General features: G+C 42.8%; 1 long non-coding RNA gene across 1 annotated transcript in view; it reads right to left on the bottom strand.

Annotated features, from left to right (window-relative positions):
* Positions 1-22,319, bottom strand: part of LOC134559625 (uncharacterized) — a 251,856-nt gene that overhangs the window by 33,878 nt on the left and 195,659 nt on the right. The window contains exons 4-5 of the long non-coding RNA XR_010082559.1: positions 12,197-12,390; positions 11,252-11,361 (exon numbers count right to left, since the gene is read on the bottom strand). This is a non-coding gene — a long non-coding RNA (uncharacterized LOC134559625). The remainder of the gene's footprint in view (positions 1-11,251; positions 11,362-12,196; positions 12,391-22,319) is intronic.

The following is a 22,319-nucleotide window of genomic DNA, read 5'->3' as shown; positions in this document are numbered from 1 at the left end:
GCCACTGAGGAGTAATCATCAGGCCACACACAATGCAAGTCCACATAGTGGTGCATCTTCACATGAATTCACACTGTACTGTAAGATTCATTAAAAAAAGGAGCCAGTTAGCAGTAATGTATAATCTGCATTATGAAATCATGAGCCCTGACCACCTCCAGAATGTGCTACCTTGGCTTAAGCAAACTGAATTACAGGTAAAATTAATGCACCTGCAAAGAAAGTGAATATTCAAACACAGACAGCAAAGACAAACTGTCTGAGAGAGGAAAAGCTCAGAGGGATGCCTATGATGGCAATAAAAATCAGATAAAATTTGCAAACCCAAAACACGATCCGCCCTCCTTTCCCAACCAAATTCTTCTTGAAGACATTTTATATAAATAACTTGCAAGCCTTTCCAACAGATACAAGAACAGTCTTCAGGACATTTTATGGTCTTTTATAATCTTAATCTGTTTTTCACTTCACAGACGCCAAATAGTGTTTACCAGCATATAGTTACCTAACAATTGCCATACCTTATGAGTAAATCAATACAACATCTAATTGCAAGTTTTGCTTATATTACAACTAGTTATCAGAAACTGTTTGAAAAAGGTAAAAACGCATCCAGAAATGCATACAAAGCAGAGGTATTCAGCAGGCCTGGAAGAGGAGATCAGACATGCAAGAAGAGGGCAGACATTTGAAGTCAGAGATTTATATTGGATCAATTATTCCCAACTCCCTTTGACTATCTCAAATGGCAGAGGAATACAGCCAAGTAATGGACAAAGGTTTCTTAAAATACAAAGTCAGTCTCGATTTGTGTCTTATTCAGAATTTCTATATCCCAGCACAATCCCTGTTATGTTGCAAGACTTCACAATTAGCAGCTTGCAAATGGAGATAAGTCCTCTCTCCATCAATGTGCACATGTGCTGGTGTGGTGTGGGGAGTGAGACAGTATTTTAGTTGAGTTCTTTGCTTTATGAAAATCCAAACTGTTGTGAAATAGCAAAGCAGAATGAAATGGTACCGATTTCTGGACTCCCACTGCACACAGCAAGCATTGGAGGCCAAGAGGTTACCACGGTTTGGAGAGCTGGGAATGCAGCAAACAGAATTTCTACTGTCTTCACAAGAAGCACTAGTCAAGTGGGGTTTAGAGTTAATTTGATTTCCACCCATTAAAATTATATGTTCCACACAGAAGAGTCATAAAGCGCCCATAAAAAGTAAGAGCACTTGCACACTGAATAACTTTGGCAGTGGGGCTGGCTCAGGGGTGAGGAGCAGCAGGCACAAGGGCAGCCCAGGGAGCGCTCCCAACCTGTGGCACGAGGGCTGTGGGGTGTGCAGGCCCCCCAAAAGTCACCCTTGCTCCATTGTTTCACATGAGCCGAGCAAAGCAACAGGACACAAACCATCCCAAAGAGCCAGGCTGCCTGCCCTTGTCCCCCACAGGTGCCTGGTGACAGCAGGCCAGGGTGGGTGGCAGGGTGGGACGTGCTGTCAGAGGCACGCTGAGTGCCACGCTCCTGAGAAGCAGCTGCTCCAGCACGCCGAGAGCGCGGCTTCAGATGATGTAAATCTGCTCAGCCGCACTGAGCCGTGGTAATTTACACCAGCTGAGGGATGGACCAGAGGCATTTATTAAGGCTGCAGTGTATTTAAGAACAATCAAAGATCAATAGTCCAACAAATATTCATTTCACATCACTGCTTTTCAGAAGAGAGGTCAAATGGATCCTTATACATTTTTTTTTCTTTCTCTAAAATTTCAAGCGGAGAGCAGAGAAAGTTGGTAATTAAATCCCCTTTGAAGGAAGCACTGGCAATGAGGAACAGGCAAGAGCTGGTACTGCACAGAAGCTGCAGTTCTGGCTCTCAGGTGGCATTAAGGGCTCTGAGAGAGCATGACTTATCCCTTGAACTGTCTTCTGGGAAGCCTGGTATCTCATCAGTGGCAGGCCACTTGGAATGAGTGTAACAAATGAACAGCTCAGCATGTGGGTCCCAAAATAAAGCAAATTGAACTCTGGACATGTAGAAATCAGTACCTTTCCCTGGTTATTTTTCATTTTAATGTACATGAATTCAGTGAGCTTTGTATTGGTATTGCTCTCTGCCTGGCTATAAGGAAGAAATATAAGTGGCATCACAGGGAAAAATATTCTCACGAGATTTCCATCCTAATTATGCAAACCTAAGACAACGTTAAGATTTTAATGAAACTTCCAAGTGTATTGACATTTTCAAATACAACATGACAAGCCTGGCTTTGGAAAGGGATGCAGTGATTCCTGAGGAGAGAGTACACACAGCCTACAACTGAGCAATCATGCCAGACCTTGGGACAATTTATATCAACAATGTGCCTCATCCGAATGACACGAGGAGTTATATCATCAAAATGCCTCCCTTGGTGAAGGAGAAAGAGAAGAAGGAACACCATATGTTGGGTAGTAGAAATCAGAGATGTCTGTGATGGTAATTTCCTGAAGCTATAATGAACCTGTAAATGAAAATTTTAGGTTAGGCTGCATTCTAATATATGGAAAATTATTTGTCTTGCAGGTTAATTTAAAATTCATATCACCACATCACCACCAGACTGCTTTGGTTTACTGTGTTGATCTGTTCTCTCCATCCTCTTCAGAGCAGAGCTCAGGCAGCTCTACTCACAGTTTACAGCAGGAAAAAAAAAGCCATAGGGCTTTAAATTTTTAAGGTGGTGTTTTGAAAATACTGCTGTATGTATTAGGCTTCTCCTGTTTCAGAGGCCCTTTCCTGGAGAGTCTTCCAACAGGAATATCATTTACATCAGCTAGGCTTTTTGGCAGTTTTTCTTTTTTTCCTTTTTATAACCATGTTGCAGTGAGACATCAGTTTAGGCAGCCAGCTCTGCAATAAAACTGACAACAGGTTTATTCTCCTGCTCCTCATGGGACCGATAGGAATTTTAGAAAAGAAAGCAGGAGGGAAGGAACAGCAAAAACATGTGCGTATGATCTGCTCTGTCCCAGCACGCCAATTCTGCTGTTTCCAGAGTGATTCTCATTTGAAAATACAATGTTTTTCTTATGTTTCATTAGATATTTATCCATTTGAATTACTCTGCAAAGGCAATACATCCAGAGCAGAAGTATATGAGGAGGTCCTATCAACTTCAGAGCTGCCAGGATTTCACCTTTGGGGTCAAACTGCCCATTGTCCTCCTCTTGTCAAAGGCATGGAAACCACTGCCCTGGAACACTTCTGCCAGAGGGAATGCCCCAAAAAGCATGGAAAAGACTTTGAAATGAAAAGCAAATGAAACCCAAGCTCTTCAGATCATTGTGGAAGAAACTATGATCTCTGAAGGAAGTTCCTGAACTTCCCTGGCTGCTGTGCCTGAAGTCACACAAGTTCAGTTCCTGCTCCTCTCCTGGGAGGCACTGGGAGCAAAGACTTATTCTTTTTTTGCACTGGGTGAACAAAGGGTAATTTTTTTGATGACAGAAGGGTAGTCTTCCCTTCTTCACCATCAGATAAATGACTGAAACTCCTGAGCATGCAAGGATGGTTTGGGCTCCCGTTTAACCCTAATTTAACCCCATAAGAGTCTCCAACAGAAAGTGGTGAAAAGAGCAGTGAGCACAACACCCAAGAGGCACGGAGCTGAACCAGCAGTCTGGCAAGGTCTCATGGCCTGGAGCCAGGGGGTTGCATCTCACAGATGAGCTGCCTGTGGTGCACACCAGCATGCCTGGAATAGACATGCTGATAGATTAGAAATTCCATCTTGATTTAATGGATTTAGTCCCAACAGTCTGGGACATAATTAAATCTTTAAGAAAGGATTAATCCATCTTTACTACCTAGTATTTATCATCTCTAAACACTCACAGACAGTGTGTGTGTGTGTTGGGGGGGTACAGACGCATTTATTTATTTAGAGAAAAATGCTGTTTTATTAGCAGGAACCATTTGCAGATTTGCCGAGGCTCCAAAGTTGGTACCTCTGAGTCGACTCCATTAATTCCAGTTGCAAACAGAGGCTGTGCCCAGATGATGGCGCCTGCAAATCACGGATCCCTTGGAAATAATCATTAGGTAACTCATTCTGGTGGGTTACACACTGTGGGCTTTAGGGTTTATTGCAGAGGAAAATAGAAGTCTTATTGTATTGCAACCCCTCAACCACCAAACCCCCAAACATTGCAACCCCTGCCTTGCTGTCCCCAGAAACCGTGGACTGTGTTATGGTGTTGTGTTAAATTAGCTTTTACAGCTACCTTCCATTTGGGGAGTTACAGCACCAGAATAAGATATAAGAAAATACAAAGGGTTTAGACTAAAGATTCTTCACCCCATGGGAAATGCATAATTCAAGGTATTTGTAAATGTGTTTGTGATGTGCTGAAAAGCTGAACTGGAACAAAACAAATAAAGCCAAGCAACCAGACCTGAGAATCCCAATCCTTGATGGAAATCAGACAGGCAGGTTTAGATGTGTTTTTGAGGGGATTGTAGGATTTGGGTCAGCTCACAGAAAGGCTGCCCTGGTCAGCAATAGCCTTGCACCAGAATGAAGCTCTGAGTGCTTTGTGCCAGGCAGGGACTGCTTTTTATATAGGAGAGCTTTTGTTCATTTTGGGAGGGGTGAGAGGAGAGGGAAATAAAGCTATTGAGAAAACAGCAGTGTGGAGGAACAAGATTAATTCTAAGTGAATCACACATGTTTCAGGGATTCAGGGTCTGCACACAGAGCAAAAATATAAAGCTCCAGACCTAGTGGCTGAAAATCAGCTCTGCAAAGCATTTGAGTTTGGTTGTTTATCTGGGACTGGTGTTTACAGAAACCAGGGTTTTCTCTGAACATTACCTCAAATAGTTGGGGAAACCAGAACAGTCAGCGTGCAACAAATTGGTGAGAAAATCCTGTTTCCTAATATGAAAATGTTTTATTTGAATTTTGTGATCATTGCTAATAGAGGTTCAGATTTAACACACTATTTCCTCTAAATGTATGTGTTCAGATACATAAATGTTAATTCTGACCTTTGTCTACTAAGTACATCTAATTTTCGTCACATATTTCAGTCACCTATAACAAATTACCCATCCCTTCCAATTCTCTGTGTTCAATGTCCTTCTAAAGATGCCCTGAAGAGGGAAAAAAAAAACCCCAAAAAAAGCTGAGGAGCAAAGATACACCAAATTGATTTCAGATTTGGAAGCAATGCTACATTTTCTAGATTGTTCCTTCAGAAAAAAAAATCTCCAAACAGGAAAATGATAAAACACTCCAAAACCAAACTTTTGACCTTTTTTTTTTTTTTGGGCAGGGAGGACTTTTCCAGAAGCTTTCAGTTTGCCATTTGCTGGCCCACAGAAGTACCACTTTTTCTAGGTCTTGCTCAGCATTGAGAAGTCACTAAATCCTACAAAGCTCAAGCATTCCAAGTATTCAACTTGAAGCTTCGACCAGCAGTTAACAATTAATAACACCTTGGCAATGGCTGAAGCTCAGACCTCCTGCCAGAGCTGAGAAAGCAGAACTCTGCAGGGCTCCAGGTCCCTTCTCCTGCTCTCCTTCTGTGCCTCTCTCTGTGGGGTGGTTGGATCCTGGGCTGTCTCCCTTGGGAGGACACTCCTTGCCTTCCTTTGGGATGGTGCTGGGGGCTTTGCTGCTCCCAGCTCAACATTCTTCCCGTGGCTGAGCTCTGGCAGCTCTGGGAGCATCTCCTCAGCTCCTCAGGGGCCACCCAGCCATGGTAACACTCCACAAGAGAAGTTAATTCTCGTGGGCTTGTCCTCAGGTGATTTCCAGTCTAAATTCTAAAGAATCTCTTTTCTTTCTGTGGCTGTTAGGGCTTTGCTCAGGCTGGGAGCAGAGCAAGCATTTCCCAGCTTTCCTGGTTGGGGTGCAAAGAGCATTCATGCTAAATATGAGTTTGGCTTCAAAATTTGGAGAGTTTTGAGAGTTTTCTTCACATGCTTAGAATCAAGATTCTCAGCATATATGATGGCAATTGATTTAAGGATTTCAGGTTGATTTCAGAAATCATGAACAATGAGAGACAGCACAGATGGAATCATTAGGAGTGACAAAACCAGGAGCATTTCCAGCTACCTTGTGTAATGTTTGATTAATAATTACAGACAATTCTTAAACTTTGGTTAAAGAAAACCTGTGTTTAAAGATTAACATATTTTTATCCTAACATATTTTTACCTATACATGTGAATGCCAATTGTTTGGAATGGAGCTTGTGTTTTCTGACCCATCCCCTACAAACTGAGCACCCAGAGAACCAAGGGGGCTCTCCTGACTCTTGGTGTTCCCAGAGCCATTTCAAGTGCCAAAATATTATTGTGAGGGTTTAAAGATAAAAACAAAAAGCTTTGAGGAATGTAGAGCTTAAAGCCACAATCCTGTAAATGTCTTACTGTGATTCTCTTTTACTAACACAGATGATAGATCTATTAAATAATTTCCTCCTTGTAAATGCTAAGAATAGTTTAGTCCCAAAATGGCATCTTTGACTTATTTAAACATTTCTCTCTTTCTGTCTAAGTGCTGGGGATGTATATTTCCTGAAGGAAAAAAGAAAAAAAAAAAAGAAAGAAAATTCAGTCTATTTCAGCAACTAGAAAAATGATTTTGTGAGTTTAAAATTAACTCTGAAAGACAAATTTAACCAAAGTGACTTAAGAGGTAGAACCAGAGATGTGTTTGAAAGCCCATGATGAATGTCTGAGAGTTGTGCCAAAGACTGCTTTCCATCAGCTCAGTGTGGATCCAGATCCCTTGGGCACTCCAGAAGAGAAATGGCCTGTTCCATCAGCAAAAGCAAGGGAGAAACCCTGCTTGTTATTTGTTGGTGTCTCTTGAATGACCTTTTAAATAAAAAAAGCCCTGTCAACTAAATCACACTGAGGTTTTAACTGTCATAAAATTCATTAGGCTGGGGAGGATATGAGGGGATCATTAAGTCTATGCCAAAGCAGAGTTCAGAAGTTATTAAAACTATTACTGGGAATAGTCCAACATTAGTCTCTTGCATCTATTTTCAGGAAAATACAGGACTTTAATTATCTTTTCTTTAGGACCTCTAAACTGTGACAGACTGAGTTTAAGTCTGTCAGTAGGCTCAGAAATTTCTAGTGGAGGAAAACACACACACACACCGAGTAATCTATAGAAAGTAAGTAAGGATTCCTACAGAAAACCAGACTGTAAAACTCCCAGTATTTGTCAGAAGCTGTCAGACATTTTTTAAGAGTGAACCAAAAGGTTCTTAAAAGATTTCCAAAGGCTCAGGTCCCAGTATTTGGCAATAGGCTTCTTTAGTCCTGTCCCAAATCCCATGTCACCGAGAACAGGAATGCCACCAGGAGAGCTGAGCACTGCCTGTGGGTAATGCACTGTACCCCTGCTGCCAGCAGTGCTGGGGAGGGCACAAGCAAGGCAAGACCAGGAAACACAGCTCTAAATATAAATATCTGCATTAATAGAGCGAGTTAACTTCTTTCTGTTCTGCCTGGACAGAAAATCAGCATTACTGGACTCTGCAAGGCAGTCAGGTATTGCAGGAAATGCACTGTACTGCCTTGCAGCACACAAAGACTTGGAACCCTGTTCCTGGGCACAAAGCCATGACACAGCTTAACATCCCTTGGCTGGAATAATGCTGAAATTAAAATAGGTGATGTGAGTGAGATATTTAATTTTTCAAAAGCTCTGGAATGCCTCAAATTAATGAAACACCCCTCGGGTTTGGCTAAGGTAAATACAGAATCAAACACAGCCATCAGGGTTAGCAAAGCAGAAATATCTGACTCCCAGCACATGCTGCAACAGAGTACACATTTATTCATACCCTGTTAGAGGCTCAAGCAGGAGACTCAGATTTTCTGGAACTCGTGATTTATTTCTGAACGGAAGGCTGATATATTCTTTAGAATAAAGAAAAAAAAGTCTCCAACTCCCTCAAGGTTTTATTTGCTTTTCAGCAACCCTGGTCTTACCAATCAGTGTGTTCAAGCCAACTTAAAATATCTCCCAGACAAACAAACCGCAAAGCAGCACTCCTCCAGCTGGACCAGCAATCTTTCCCTATTTTTTTAAATTTGACAATAAACCCATCATCAACTGCAATGGATACTGTGAGAAAGCAGGTGAAGGACCAGGCACAGAAATTCTGTTATTAGCTTTCTCAGCTGTAAGACCTAAGAGGGACAACTGATATATTTTAGCTCCAGATGGTTCCTCAGAAATCTGGGAATCCAGAAACTAAGAACAAAATGATGAAATAGAAGGAAAAGAGCCTCACAATCTAAGCCAGTAAAATACAAATAGACTACTAGAAAAGAGATGTATAGAAAGGAGAGAGAAATCTGTAGGATGTCCTGTAAAGAGGTGAAAATCTCAGTGTTGCAGGTACATAAAGCTGGACCTGGATGAGACAATGCCCCTGAAATTCTCGCTGTAGGAAAGGCTCATGCTTGGTTTTTCTCAGCTGTGTTAGTGCCACTCGAGGAGGGTGCCACACAGGCAAGGAGGATTCAGGTCCACAAGAACTGAAATAACAGTCCTCACATTTGAATGGTGAAAATGCTAAAGCCTCAAGATCTCTCTTGTTCAGAAAACTCTCATTATTATTGGTAATGAAGCATGAGCCAGAAAAAGCACAGCTTGACAAGGAGAGACCAAGCTGAGCTTGTGGATAGGCAGGGAAATCCCCCCTCCTTACACTCAAACCAACAAAAAACATCCCCACTAAAAATTTCTGGGAGAAATGAAACTGTGGTGAGGAATGGCACTTTTTGAACACCCCTTTTCCTCGGGGAGCTGTGTTTGAGCAGCCCAGCAGCAGCAGGAGCTCAGCAATGCTCCTGAGCAGCTGCAGCCCCTTGCCCAGCTGGAGGGACCGGCCTCGAGGCTGGGGCTGGTGGGTGTGCAGGGTGCCCAGCCCTGCCCTGCCACAGCTGCTGCAGCATTCCCAGTGCACCCAGCTATCCCAAAGGGCAGCTCTGCAGGCACCAGGACCCAGGGAAACCCGCTGGAGAGGCTGTGCTGCTCCCCTAAGGCACCTCCATGGCTGTGGCAGCATCCCGCTGCAGGACACAACCACGCCAGAGTGAAATGGATGGGGAAATAGGAGGAGAATTAGCTAAATTTGCAGCAATGGGCTGACTCTTTATATGAAAGGAGTTTCTTACCTGGTAATAAAAGTTGCTCCTACAGAATTCCGCTATTTTAAAATTATTTATTTATTTTTTAAAAATTTCCAGTACAGCTACTGCTTCTTAATGGGGTGACAGTCTCTGCTCTCTGTATTAGTCAGCAGTGGAGCTGAGAGTGGCTTTGCCTGGTGATGCCAAGCCTCAGTGTAATTTCTGCAGACATCCTCGTCTGAAAACACCTCGGGTGACAGTTTGGCAGACACGCTGGCATTTCCAGCTGAGGCCCTGCTCCTCCTCATTGAACTTCAGCACTGCCTCAAGCCACTAAATGAGACAGAAACCCCTCCACAGGAGGAAGGGTAAAAACTATGTGAGGACTACTCTGTGTCTCTATGCCTTGATAAAGCAAATAAATGAAGTGTGGGAGGGGAAAAGGAGGAAAAGGAGATACAGAGAGTGTGACCATCTCAGGTCCTCGGCAGGACAGAACTTTCTGGCACCCTCTGGCCGGGACTGAAGGGATGCTGGAGTTGGAGCTGCTCTCCCAGCCCTGCATGTGTGGCACCCACACCCTGAGGGTGACATCTGTGTTGGGCTGAGCCCTTGCCTCCCTCTGGTTGCTCACTGCACCTGCTGCACTCACAGGTGAGAAAACACTGTTCTCAGACACTTCTAGGAGCGTGTGTGTTCTCACACACTTCCAGGACTGCTGCATTTTTGGCCCCACCAAGCGTGGATTTTGCTTTAGAGACCTGAAAGCCCAAATCAGGTCCCTCTCTAATCTTCCTATTCCCCTTGAAAAGCAAATGCATTTCTTTCTTTAGAGACCACAGAGGGCACTCACTCCAGCCTCTTGGTTCTCCTTGCTGCAGACACTTTGAAAGACTAACTCCTGTTAATTAGAAAAAGATAAAAATAATCAGACCGCACTACACCTTGCAAGTGCAGGTCTTGCCCTGGCCACTTCCAAAGGGAGAGAGGCTTTGCAAGTTGATTTCCCAAACACATTCCCTAACTGTCACTTGAGTCAAACCAGACCCCATTTATTTTCCTTGCCTTCTGCAAGCCACGTTTCCAGTGAAAAGAAAGGAACATATTGATAACAGCAGGCTCTGTCACAGGGGAGGATCGAGAATCACCCACGCGTTGCCTTGAAAACAAACAAGCCCCAAACAATTGATCAGTCACTGCTAGTACAGAGGCAGTCTATTATGGATAAAAATACAGGTGGAAAAAATTCATCAGGGATGTGCAAATACCTTTATTTAAATTCAAGCACAGTAAAGCAAGCTTTGCTCCTATAAACAGAAGTAGTGGATTATGGATGCATTTCTCTCAAGTCCTGGCAGAGAGGGAATGCATTTCCAGGCTAGGGGAGCCAGAAACCCGAGTGATTTCCCTGTTGAGGCTCTGATTTCTGAGATGGCTTAACCTGCCTGCCAGGAAAGGTGGAGGTGCATCACAAACTGCTGTATAAATTGCTGCTCTGGCTCCCTGTGTGTAATGTGAACACAGCCCCCAGGTGAGCTCTGTGCCCCACAGCCCAGCAGTGCTGCAGGGCCCCTGCCCAAACCTCAGCACCCCTGGGGAAGCTCTGCTGCTCAGTGCCAACTGCAAACAAGCCATGCTCAGCCTGAGCAGCTCTCACTGGACATCTGAAGTGTTAAATTAATTTAAAAACCCAAACTTAACAGAGCAGCCAATGGAGAAGACACAAGGAAGGATATGAAAGACATCTGTGCATATATATGTGTGAAAAAGAAAGGGTGAGAGCAAGACCACTTCAGCTCCTCCCCTCAGTTATCACTGCCAGTTCCTTCCCCACCTTTTGCAGTAGGTGCCCATGTGTGTGATGCCCTTCTCAAAGGAAAGGCTGACTCTTTTGTTGATACACTAAACCTGACTCAGTATTGTCCTAGAAGCAAGCAGACCTTGTCCTGAATATTAGCCAGACTTTTAAATCCAGAGCTAAGACAAGAGAGTGCCAACAGTGCCTTTTGGTTTCTGATTTTAACTTCCCTTTCCAGCTGTGGGCACATAATACAATGTCCAATTTTAATTTAGTCTCTGCACTTAATTAGTCACTGCTTACCTTGATTGTCTCATCATTGCTTTGGGAATCCTTAAGGCTCTCTCAGAGAATTATAGACTTTGAATGCCATGTAGGTGTAGAGCCCTGCCAATTTCTCCAGACATTTCTGCCTAGGAGAGAAAACACCACAAAGTATCTCAAATAGAAAGGAATCATGACAAGAATTCACTCATTTCCTTGCAAGAGAAAAGGGGGACAAAGAGAACTTGAATTTCAAAAACTCAGGTAAACAATAACTAAGAGCACTTAATATTATTCAAACCTCAACTCAAAAAAGTGAAAGAAATGTCAGCATTTTGACTTTTCCTCTCACTCATGACCATGCAGAGTTCCCCATCTGTGCTGGCTGACCTTGGCCAGTTCCCAGCCATCCACCCAGCTGCTCTCCTACTGCCCCTCCTCAACGGGAGCTTTGGGAGCCCAGCTCTGCAACAAGCAGCTTAGACAGCTTGCAGGGCTTAGCAGTACCCAAACTACAAACTGTGTGAAAGGCTCTCATGCAGTGGCAGAAGAGGAGGGTTACCATAAAGCATCATCTGTACACACACAGTCAAAGCCCCTCCCTGTGCCATTGCTGGGGCTATAACCCTGAACTCTGCACAAGGGATTCCTCTGGGGGTGGTCTTGCATTGGAGGCTGAGTTTGAAGCAGAGTTAGCTCATACAAGGGAGAAGGTATAATCCATCTCAAAGTGTAGCTGGTTTCAGTATATATAAAATCTATGTAGATAGAAGTTATGGAAGTAACAGAGAGAGAGAGAACATCCTCAGCATGGAGAATGAGAAGAGAGTTTATAGTTTGCTACTCAGGAGGCATTGGCAGAAGACAGTGGGTTTTGTTGTAGCCCTAAATTATTTGGACTTGATTTTTTTTTTTATTTTAAGAAGAGCAAATCAATATAAAACAAGACCATGCCTATAAATGGAACCCAAAGAAATTTATCACCTTTTATTCAATCAGGAAAGGAAGCACACAGTCTGCCAATTTTTTTTATCCTTACTATTTTCAGTCCTAGACACATTTCCGGCAATATCAACGTCATCAAGCAATGTATGACATCAGCTGGTGACTGCTCATACGTTGATGCAGGCAGATGATATATCTCGACTTTCCTTCCTTGAACTCCATTCCATCTCTCTCTGCAATATCACAAACAGAAAAGTACAAAAAGTTATTGCAGTAGAAGTTAATATAGGGACAAAGCAGGTTATTTGCTTTAGCTGAGAGAATGGGGTCCCTGATGAGTAATCACAGAAAGTCAGAAAATTCTGGGATGGCTTCCAAAGGCACAGAGAGGTGCTGGGGCTCATAACCATGGAAAGCCAAAGGTAGTCAATAGCTTGATTGCACCAGTCCTTAAGGAGTGACAGTCCCACTGAGCTGAATTGCTGCTCAGGCTGGAGAGCCTGGGAGCCATTTCCCTCTCCAGTGTCTCTAACACCATCTCTTTCCTCAGATACACAAATCCTGGACACAGGATACCTGCTCCTGGTGATGCAGAGCAGGGTAGGGAGGTGCTGCAGGCAGTGTGGGCTGCAGTCCCTGTGCTGGGTCAGAGCCAGCCTGGAGCAGGCTCACCAGGAATGCAGGACAGGGACACTCTGAGCCATCAACACCTCGGGTCTGTCCACTCAGGACACACAGGGACTGTAAGGATTTGCTTGCACTCCTTAGTCATGGCATGCCTGATACAGGGGCATCATTTGGTGCCTTTTGTCCTTGGTGGAGAGCTTTTTGTGACATCTCCTCGTAAAATTAATTGTTTGAAAACAGGATTTTTAAACCAAAATAAAACCACCATGAGAAAAATAGCAAAATCTCCCTTCTCCCTGCCAAATCAGCCTTGCCTGGCTCACAGTGAGGTCATTCTTTGTTTTGGTTCAGACAATTTCTTTTCTGAAAGCTATGCTTTACACAGAGAGACTTCATTCACATATGCAATTAAACATTGCTTTCCTGAACAGAAGTGGCCACACAGAGCATGCTGTCAACACATCCCTGCAAGATTTCTCCAAGAGTTCAGCAGAATAATTAGCTTTGGTACCGTTGCACAGTAGTTTTTATCTATCAGAGTTTTATCTTGCCTTCTCTCAGTGGTGAGTCTGAGAGAAATTCTGAACGTTTGCCTCATGGGTCTAATCATCTTATTGATGCTCAAAGCGTTTAAATGTGATCTGCAGCCCCTTCACTCTTTGACATTCCAGTTCTTAAAAAAAAGTCAGATATTTTGGCAGGTGCTTAGCTCAGACTTGTTCTTTAGGCTATAAGGCTTTTGCCTGTCTAATTAGCTGTGGCAAAAAGCTGAGAATGTTGACAATCTGGGGATGTGAGGTAATAAAAAATAGATTATTTACCAGCAGCAAATTAAGCTCTCTAAGAACCAGTGTGATGAGTTGTGCCCCTCTGACAATTCCCTGTAGCAGATAGATACCACTGTCTCCATCTGTCTATCTTGTGCACAGCGTACCTGACGGCATGTTTCTAATCTATTTTCCCATGCACAAGAATTGATCCACCAAAGCCTTCAGAGACTAAAGAAAGTAACCTTTCTGGTGACAGCAAGCAAAATCTGTCTGCTTCCAAAGATGATTTTTTCCCAGTTTCCTTTGGGGCAGTGCAAATAATTGGCCAGAGTTGCCAAACGCTGTTCGGGGCTGGAGAAGCAGGGTGGTTGTGCTTGTGGTTTGGGCTGGCAGAAACAGTGTGGAGGAAAAGGCAACTGTGGGTGACGGATGAGGTGTGGCTCCTCAGGAGCAGGGAGGAGCAGCAGTCAGGATGTTCCTGCTCTGCTCCGTGCAGTGTCTGCCTGGCCCTGGCTCTGAGGGAGCCCCTGCTGCTGTGGGGCCAGCGGGACAAACAGCAGCCCAGACCTGGGGACAGAAAAACCCAGATGACAAAAGTTAGCAGTGGAGGTGACACGACTCTTGCCTAAGCACACGGTCAGCAAGGCAGGAGAGTGTGCAGGTGCTGCAGAGACTTTTTCCCACTTTTAAAACCAGTCTCAGAAGGCTGTTAAACACAGTGGCTCTTTAGAATAGCCACTTTTATTTCTGCCAGTTTACTCCAAATGACAATCTGCCTTGTCTTTACTCCTTTTTTTACAGCACACTACTTTTCTAATCCCTCTCCTAGAATATATTTTAAGGAATGGGATTCTGGAATGCTTTTTGTTTCACTCAAACCAGAATATACACATATGGGAGGATAGTATATGCCACATATACTATCCTCTCATCCACATTTCTTTAGGAATGGAGTAGCCACATTTCCTGTATATTTTCCCCACTACCCTGTTAGCACAGGCATTAGACAACCCTTCATGTCCTGTAAGCCAGTGCAAGAGTCTGATGTCAAAAGAATGGCAGTAAAACCTCTGCAGGTAACACTTGCTGTTATGGTATCCCTTACTCCAGAAAATGCTGGATCCATCTTTGGATCCAGTGACTGATCACAGATTTCAGGTTATGTGCTGCAAGGAGTCCCAGAAGTCCAATTCTTTGTCGATGAGCTGTTATTGTAAGAGTGTTATTCTGCATCTTAGGGAATTTGTTAATCAATATGGGTAGAGTACATGATGCTGTAAAGCTTGTGCACTTCATTTCTTCAGGAAGCAGAGGTGACACCAGACCTTCCCTTTGGATGGGCACACCAAGGTAAATGCAGCACCTCGTAAAGGAGATATGGATATGGATATTTTGCCTTCTGAGCAGAGACTGCAAATTGTGCAGCATTTTCAGCTGTACCAATTCCCTCACGTTTTGGCTTGTCTCATCATCCTCAAAAGCTAAATACGATGCCAAGGTTTATTGAGAAGATCACAAAGCAGTTTGCATTTCCTAACAGCTGGGGATGTCTGAACGAGTTCAACAAACTGACACAGACAAGTTAAAACCCCGTTCACACATCTATGTTAAATTCCAACAGAATTTACTCTGAGGTTTGGTCTGAAAGTTATGCAGCTAAATCCTTACAGAGATGGACAAGAAAGCAAAGTGCAGTTTCTCCCATCCAGGCAAAAGGCTGGAAGTATCAGGAATCTCGTGAGTGTGATTACTGCCGAGACGCTGTCGGTTCAATTTTAGAGATCAAAGATGATACAGAAACGTTCTGTAGCTCTGTTCTGTAAGCAGTGTGCAAGAACAGGTACCTACCTAAATAAAATAATTTATTTTAGCAGATTTCAGACAGGGATTGAATATTTTGGTGGAACAGAAAATCTGCAGTAACAAATAAGACTGCTTATGAAATGCCCTGGAGTGGACTGTGGGCACAATGCTCACAAAAATCAGTGCAAGGTTTTCTATTGGCTTCTGTAGGCTTGGGCTGGATGCTAATGGGTATTAATTAAGATGAAGACTTCTCTAAGACAAGTTATCCATAATTTTCTGCTATTAAGGTTGTTACACCCCAAACCACTTTGTCCTTTATAGCAAAGGACCTGAGGACAGACAAATTTTAATATTTGGATATTTTGTGCAGAAACCCTCTATATTCTATTTAATAATATATGGTATTTTTTAGATATTTACTGGAATAAATTTCACTGACTCTGCTGTCTCCCTGGTGATCACAGTTGGTAGAAACCATTACAAGCACAGAGAACATGTGAGCATACAAACTCCTATTTGATTTTTATATTTCTCTTCCTGAAAATACTAGAAAAGACTGAAAAAACCTAACTTGCCTTTATTACAATTAATGTGAAAGGAACTTAAGGATCTATCACTGTTTTGTAAGGCTTTTAAAATAGATACTGACAATAAACTTGGCAGATTTTTAGAAAGCTTCAATATAATGAAAGAAAAAAAATAAATTAAAAGAAGCCTGTGCAGTTTAGAAAGAGAAAGAAAGTGTATTCCATTATATCTCTTTCTCCTTCCAATCTCCAACACCACGTTACACTGCACTGCAGAAGCTGAATGCTGAAGCAAATTACCTGTCAGGGGGATTTTATCAACAAATGCTTGAATTCAGCCTTCAAGGAGGGCCAAGGCTGGTGCATTTCCCCTACAACTGCACCAGTGCCTTGTTCTGTGCACTGTAACTGCACCTGCAGCACAAAACCTCCTTCAGGGAGGCAAAGACCTGGGTCAAGGAGCAGAGAGAAAAAAATGTGTTTTTATTCTGACTTCTTGAAGTTATATCCATGCATGTTCATCTGTTCCTGGTACCCTCTGAGCCCACTGACTGATCTGATCCACGCTCACGAGGGGCAGGGCTATCAAATCCTCTCAATCTCCAGCACAGGAAACCTCACTGAGGAAAGAGATCTTGCTAAGGGGCAAACCACAGCCTGACACTCCATTTGTCAGGCACAAAGAGCTCCTGCACAGGGGGAGAAGGTGGGCAGAAATGAGAGAGTGCAATACAAGCTTGGGAAGGAGCCAGCGTGGCCCTGGACACCAGGGAATCCAATCAATGGGATAAAAATCTATTGAAAAGCAGGTTGCATTAGTTGCACTGCACATGTTTACAATTTGGGAGGAAACAGTCTGAAACTGAAACATCACAGCACAAAAATGGGCTTTAAAGCATGGTTTATAATGGGTTCATAAAAAATTACAGCTTCTTAAAGGTCCTGGGTACGATTAGAGCCATCATGCCCTCAGTGCAGCAGGAATTCACTGATCAGGATGCACAGAGCCACCACACTGAGGGGTACTTTGGTTTAAATTGCAGCAGAGTGGTCACGTTTTGCCTGTGGGGAAAACCTGTCAGGAGGGCACTGCCTGGGAAGGGGCAGCACAGATGGTTCTGAGAAACTCAGCCCAGTGTCTGGAGAGGCACAGGCAGGGCTGTGCTCCTGTTGAGGCAGGGAACTCAACTCCAGTGGGAATAACTCCATCATCAGGGCTCTTATTTCATTTAGGCAAGTTTTAAATAGTTTTGCCTGACTCAGATAAGCTGCCTCAGCATTTCCAGCTGTGCCTTTCCCAGGTGCTTTACAAAAAGCAGAGTAAAACAGTAGCTCCTGAAGAGTTATTTGTGACTCAACAGGATGTAAAATGTTGTCTCTATAAAAAGCTTGTGCTGTCCCTTCAGCAGAACAGTACCTGCCCAGACAAACCACCAGGTTCCAGATTACAGTGGGGATTCTTCATATATCAAAAAGTGAAACCCACTGGGGGAGCTTTTGGGGTGTGATGCACTGGAAGAGCCATTAATTCCTGCTGATCTTGTGCTATTGGCACATCACTACTCCTTTTTAGTTATTTTTTCTAATTTTATAATTCCCTGGTAGCTGTTTAATCTGTTGGCCATTTTTTCATTTAGCATAAAGAGTTTTGGACAGAACTTTTCAAGCTGGTGTGAGCACTTGTGGACTGGAGCCACACACACAATAATTGTACTCACATTCCTGTTTTCCTGGAGGTGTTTTCCTGTCTCTTTGCCAAGGGTGGGCTGTGCTGGCACTATAGGTGTGACACTGTGGAAACAAATCCTCTGAACCTAAAGGAAGACAAAATTCTCCAGACTAAGTTTTCAGCTAGTCTCAGATATCCACTGCAGCAGAATGTATTAATTTTTAAAGTGTTTGGTTTTAATATATATAATATATCTTAAACCGAGTTGGACTCTGACATAATTAACATTAAAATTTATGTAGAATTGAAATACTAATGGTTACAACAACAGCAAAAATCAGAAAGAAAGAAAAAAAATGAAACCTAATTTTTAAGGCTGTGTCAAGTCTCAAGTTCTATGGCAAAATTATTAGCAAATGTAAAATATTTTCTTTTGTGTGCAGGTTTTTTGCAAATGGTTTCTGTAGAGTCTCTTTAGCTCTTAATACGTGCCAGTGTCACAACGACAATCTCTGAACCCAACAGGCCATGGTATCATGTAGCAAGGCCACTCTGACCTAAGAAAATCTGGATTTCCAATGGCACACAGCTCACCTCGAGTCATCTCTCACAAGTCAAACATTTGCCACAAATTCCCCCTACAGCCAGTTCTGGTGCAGAGGACAGCTCTCCATTATTCATTTTCAGGAGTTTGTGTTGTGCAGGCATAGAAGAAAGCAAGGATCATGTGGGAGAGCAGTGCCTCATTTATTGCCTGGGACCATTTCAGGCAGGAAGGGGGTGAGGCAATGGGCAGAAGAACAATTGATAATGACAGTGGCTAAATCAGGCAGCAGCAGAGGAAGCTGCCACCTTAAGTCCTGACAAGTTTTTTACTCTCTCACATACTTGGCTGCTGGGGAACACCTGAAGTCAGTGTCACATGGGGCACAGGGGATTTTAAAGCACTGTGTTGCAGCACTGCTCAGCCACTGAGATGCTGCAGACAGCAAATGCAAGGCACAGCATTCCCATTCTCCCACTCCTTTTCCTCTTTGCCCTTTTGGGGAACATTAAGTAGCAGCACAAAGAATTTCTATGTGACTGAAGTGAAGCACTGCTTAAAGAACAGCTACACAAACACCAAGACATAGTGATGAAAAGGATTTTGAAAGAAAGATCCTTAATTTGAATGGAAAATGTCTCTAAATCCTTTAAGCTGCTTTGAAAATCTCAGCCTCCATGATATGGTTTAAATCTAAGATAAGCGTGCTAGTCTGAAATTAGACAGAACATAACCCTACCTAAAAGGAAGAGGGATAGAAAAAGCCAAATTTCCCTTGAAGTTTCCTTGTTTGTGCTATTTTATTGTTAAAGACTTGATTTATTTCGAGGGTAACCTGAAAATCTGAGCCTGTTATTTCAGTATGGGAAGCACTTTGGAGCAGCAGCATCGGGCCAGAGGCAGTACTCAGATAAGCACCACAACAAAGGGGCTGTTCTTGGGGAGCAGAGCTCAGAGCAGAGCTTTAAGCTGGCCTCAAAGGAGTGGTTGGGAGAGCTTGAAGCACCTGCAACTACATAGGAGGCTCTGGATTTGGAAAGAAACTTTACTGTCAGAAGATTATGTCACTGCCTAAAACAATTTAAAATGAACTAAGTGCTGCAGCAGGGATTCAAATGCTAAAAAGGAAATCAAGTGATTTTATTTCTACAGATGCCTGCTGCACTGGCACTGTGAGGCAGAGTGCTCTCACATCACTCACTGGAATGTAGCACACAGATATAGACATCTACAAAATGCTCTTTGCATTTTAGACTCTGCTTATTTATATACCTAACTCTGCTGGCAAGAAAAGTTCACCTTAAAATTCATTATTCTTTAAAAAAAGGGGTCAAAAAGAAAGGTGGCTAAGTGTAATACAGAGGGCGAGGATGAAGATGTATTTAAAATAATGTGGAGTGTGAAATAACCAGGGTGGTAAGTATTAAAGCTTCTTAGAGAGGATAGAGAAGAGTACAAAGAGAAATTTAAGCTTCACTTGTGTTGGAGGATTTATTAGTTCTTGAAAAGGAGGATTTCAAAGAAACTGGTAATAAATGAGGGAGTAATTACATACTGAGTTTGCAGAGAATAAACTAATTATAAAAATATGGTGTGTTGTAGGCCATCTGCCCCCCAAAAAAGAACTGAATTGTCAAATTACTGAGCCAGAGATGACACATTATAATTATACTGTTACTATGCAAGATTTAATACAAAAATCTAACAACATTTCCCAATAAGCACCATTTCTCTTTCTTGTGTGAAAATGAGAGTCATTATATGTTATCATGAGATTTGATGCTGCTTGTCAGCATCCCAATGTGTTGGGAGAACTGCATTACCCATCTTTCAGGGAAAACCTAGTGAAAGCAAGAATCTGCTTAATTTTTCCTTTTGCTCACCAGTGACTAAAAATGGTGATTTCTATTTCTAGAGATGCATCTTTAGCAACAATCAAAATCAGTCACAAAAGAAAAAACTCACAAATACTGGAAAGAGTTTCTGGTGACGTTTTCAATTCCTGACATACTAAAGTACAAGAAATAATAAAAAAATCTCAATTCATGCATAAGGTCTTAATATATTAAAAAACCACCCGTAAACACACAAACCACAACACAAGTCAGAAGGGAAAGAGGGTGGGGGGGAAAGGATAGCATTCAAAGTTTTTGGATTTTTGTCGCAGTGCCCCTGAGCCCTCAGAAGTCCCAGCAGGATTTTGGGTTCCTCTTTGCCCAGAAGGGTGCAGGTGAAGGTTCAGTGCTCCAGCAGCAGCTCCTGTGCTCCGGGTGAGCAGAGTGTGGGCTCAGCCCCACACAGCCACTGACACTGCAGCTTCTGTGCACCTTTCCTGTCATCTTGGAGACATCAGGAGCTGAGTCTGCATCAATTCATACAGGTAATGCTCGCTCACATTAAAAGTGCTTCAGCATGTGATTAAAGTTTGCAGTTTAATAAGTAATTACAGCGTTCCTGCCGTCCAGCCTGCTGCACTTTTCTGCCTACAGCACTGACCTGAATACAAAACCAGTGAGTCTGTTCATGCTGATGTCTTCACTGTGTGCTCTGCTCTTATTTGCACACCCCCAAATTAAACATTTAAGAGGCAGTTAATAGAACTAACAGTTAGACGTGACACATTAAATAGAATTTCTGAAGAATGTATTAAAATTTAGGATTACGATAATTATAAACCAAGTTACATTTTCTTCCACTTATTTTGGTTACAATAAATTTTTACAGTGCCCTAGTATTTAGCTAAATCTGAAATAATAACTGTATTTCCAGTGCAACGAATTAAATTGGCACATTCCTGGTCACATATTCACATAAAGATGTGAAGCTGCCACTGGCTTCCAAGAGAGAAAATTCCCCAGGAGTTGAAGGCTTTCAGGCTGGCCTTGCTCATTCAGCTCCTCTGCCAGGTAGGAAAGTAGACTACGTCTGAACAGATGAAAAGAATTTAAAAATAATAAAATAAATAATAATAATAATAAATTATGCTGTATATCCAGCTTATTAAAATTAATTTTTACTAATAAGGTTTCCCTCACCACCAATATATATGTAGCCCTGTGCATGCCAGTTCCCCAAGACACATTCTTTTCAGTTGTCACTGTGGTTCCTGAGTTAGATGCACTCAGGCAACAATTTTATTTTAAAACTGCTTAAGTTTTTCACACAACAGTATTTTTTTCACCATCAGGTGAACAGAATTTTAAAATGAGCATCCCACAGCACAGTTACATGTTTGTTTTTGGAGCTGGTGTCAAGCCCAGCTGCAGGACAGTTCTCCCTGTGCTGCACCTCCTGCCCTCAGCACGTTCTGCACTGAGCACAGCCAGGCTGCAACGCTGCACAAGCCAGAGCAAACCAATGTCACCAACCCAGCACAGCCCTCCCTGAGATTAACTGAAAAACAAACAACCAACCAGAAAAACCCTGAAGAGAGATTTTCCTCATCTCAGTATATTAGAAGAGGGATTACTCCTGACAGCAACTTGAGAGAAGAAGAAATAAAGGACAGAGAAGGGGGAAGTAGTTTGCAGCATTCAATCAGTATGCAGCATCAGACTCTTAATTTGCAAAAGCTCTGCTGTAGAGACATTCCAGCATCGCTGATGGCCACTTTGCTTCCAATGGCTGTAGCTACTGCAGATGAAGCCTAATGACTTCTGTAGTTGTGGAAAGATTTCCCCAAGTGAAAGTACTTGTTAAAACTTTGTTTCCCTGCTCGGTCAGACAGAGCACACACAAAGGGGAATCCATTTCTGTGATTTTTGCCAGGGCATGTCCTCTTGGTTAGTGTACAGCACATGTCCAGATTGCTTTGATTAGCTTTCCCTCTTGGTGTTTGCAGGAAAGGCACAGTGACTTCAGTCGTGTCATTAGCTCCATCTCAGAGCAGCTCCCTGTGAAACACCTGAGAGGTTCCATGACTCACACATAACCCTTTTTCCTCATTACTCCAGCCCCAGTAGCAGGAGTGCAATATTGCCTCCCACTGATCTGTATTAGCTGAAGCTTGGTAGGGAGGGAGGTTTGTATGGGATCAAAGCTCCAGCCTCCACTTGTCCACCTGCTCCTGGTCATAAAAAGAGGTCACCTGGCTGTACTTTTAAAATAAACTCAGTATCTAGTTAGCCTGTGGTAGCCCAGGGAATATTTTAATTTCCTTTCACAGAAACAGAGTAGATACTGCTGACCTCCAGGAAAAAAAACCCAAAAAACCCAATAC

The sequence above is a fragment of the Prinia subflava genome, chromosome 17 (assembly GCF_021018805.1).
Source record: "Prinia subflava isolate CZ2003 ecotype Zambia chromosome 17, Cam_Psub_1.2, whole genome shotgun sequence".
NCBI lineage: Eukaryota > Metazoa > Chordata > Aves > Passeriformes > Cisticolidae > Prinia > Prinia subflava.
The sequence above is the reverse complement of the archived record's forward strand: the minus strand, read 5'-3'. Positions and strand labels throughout refer to the sequence as shown.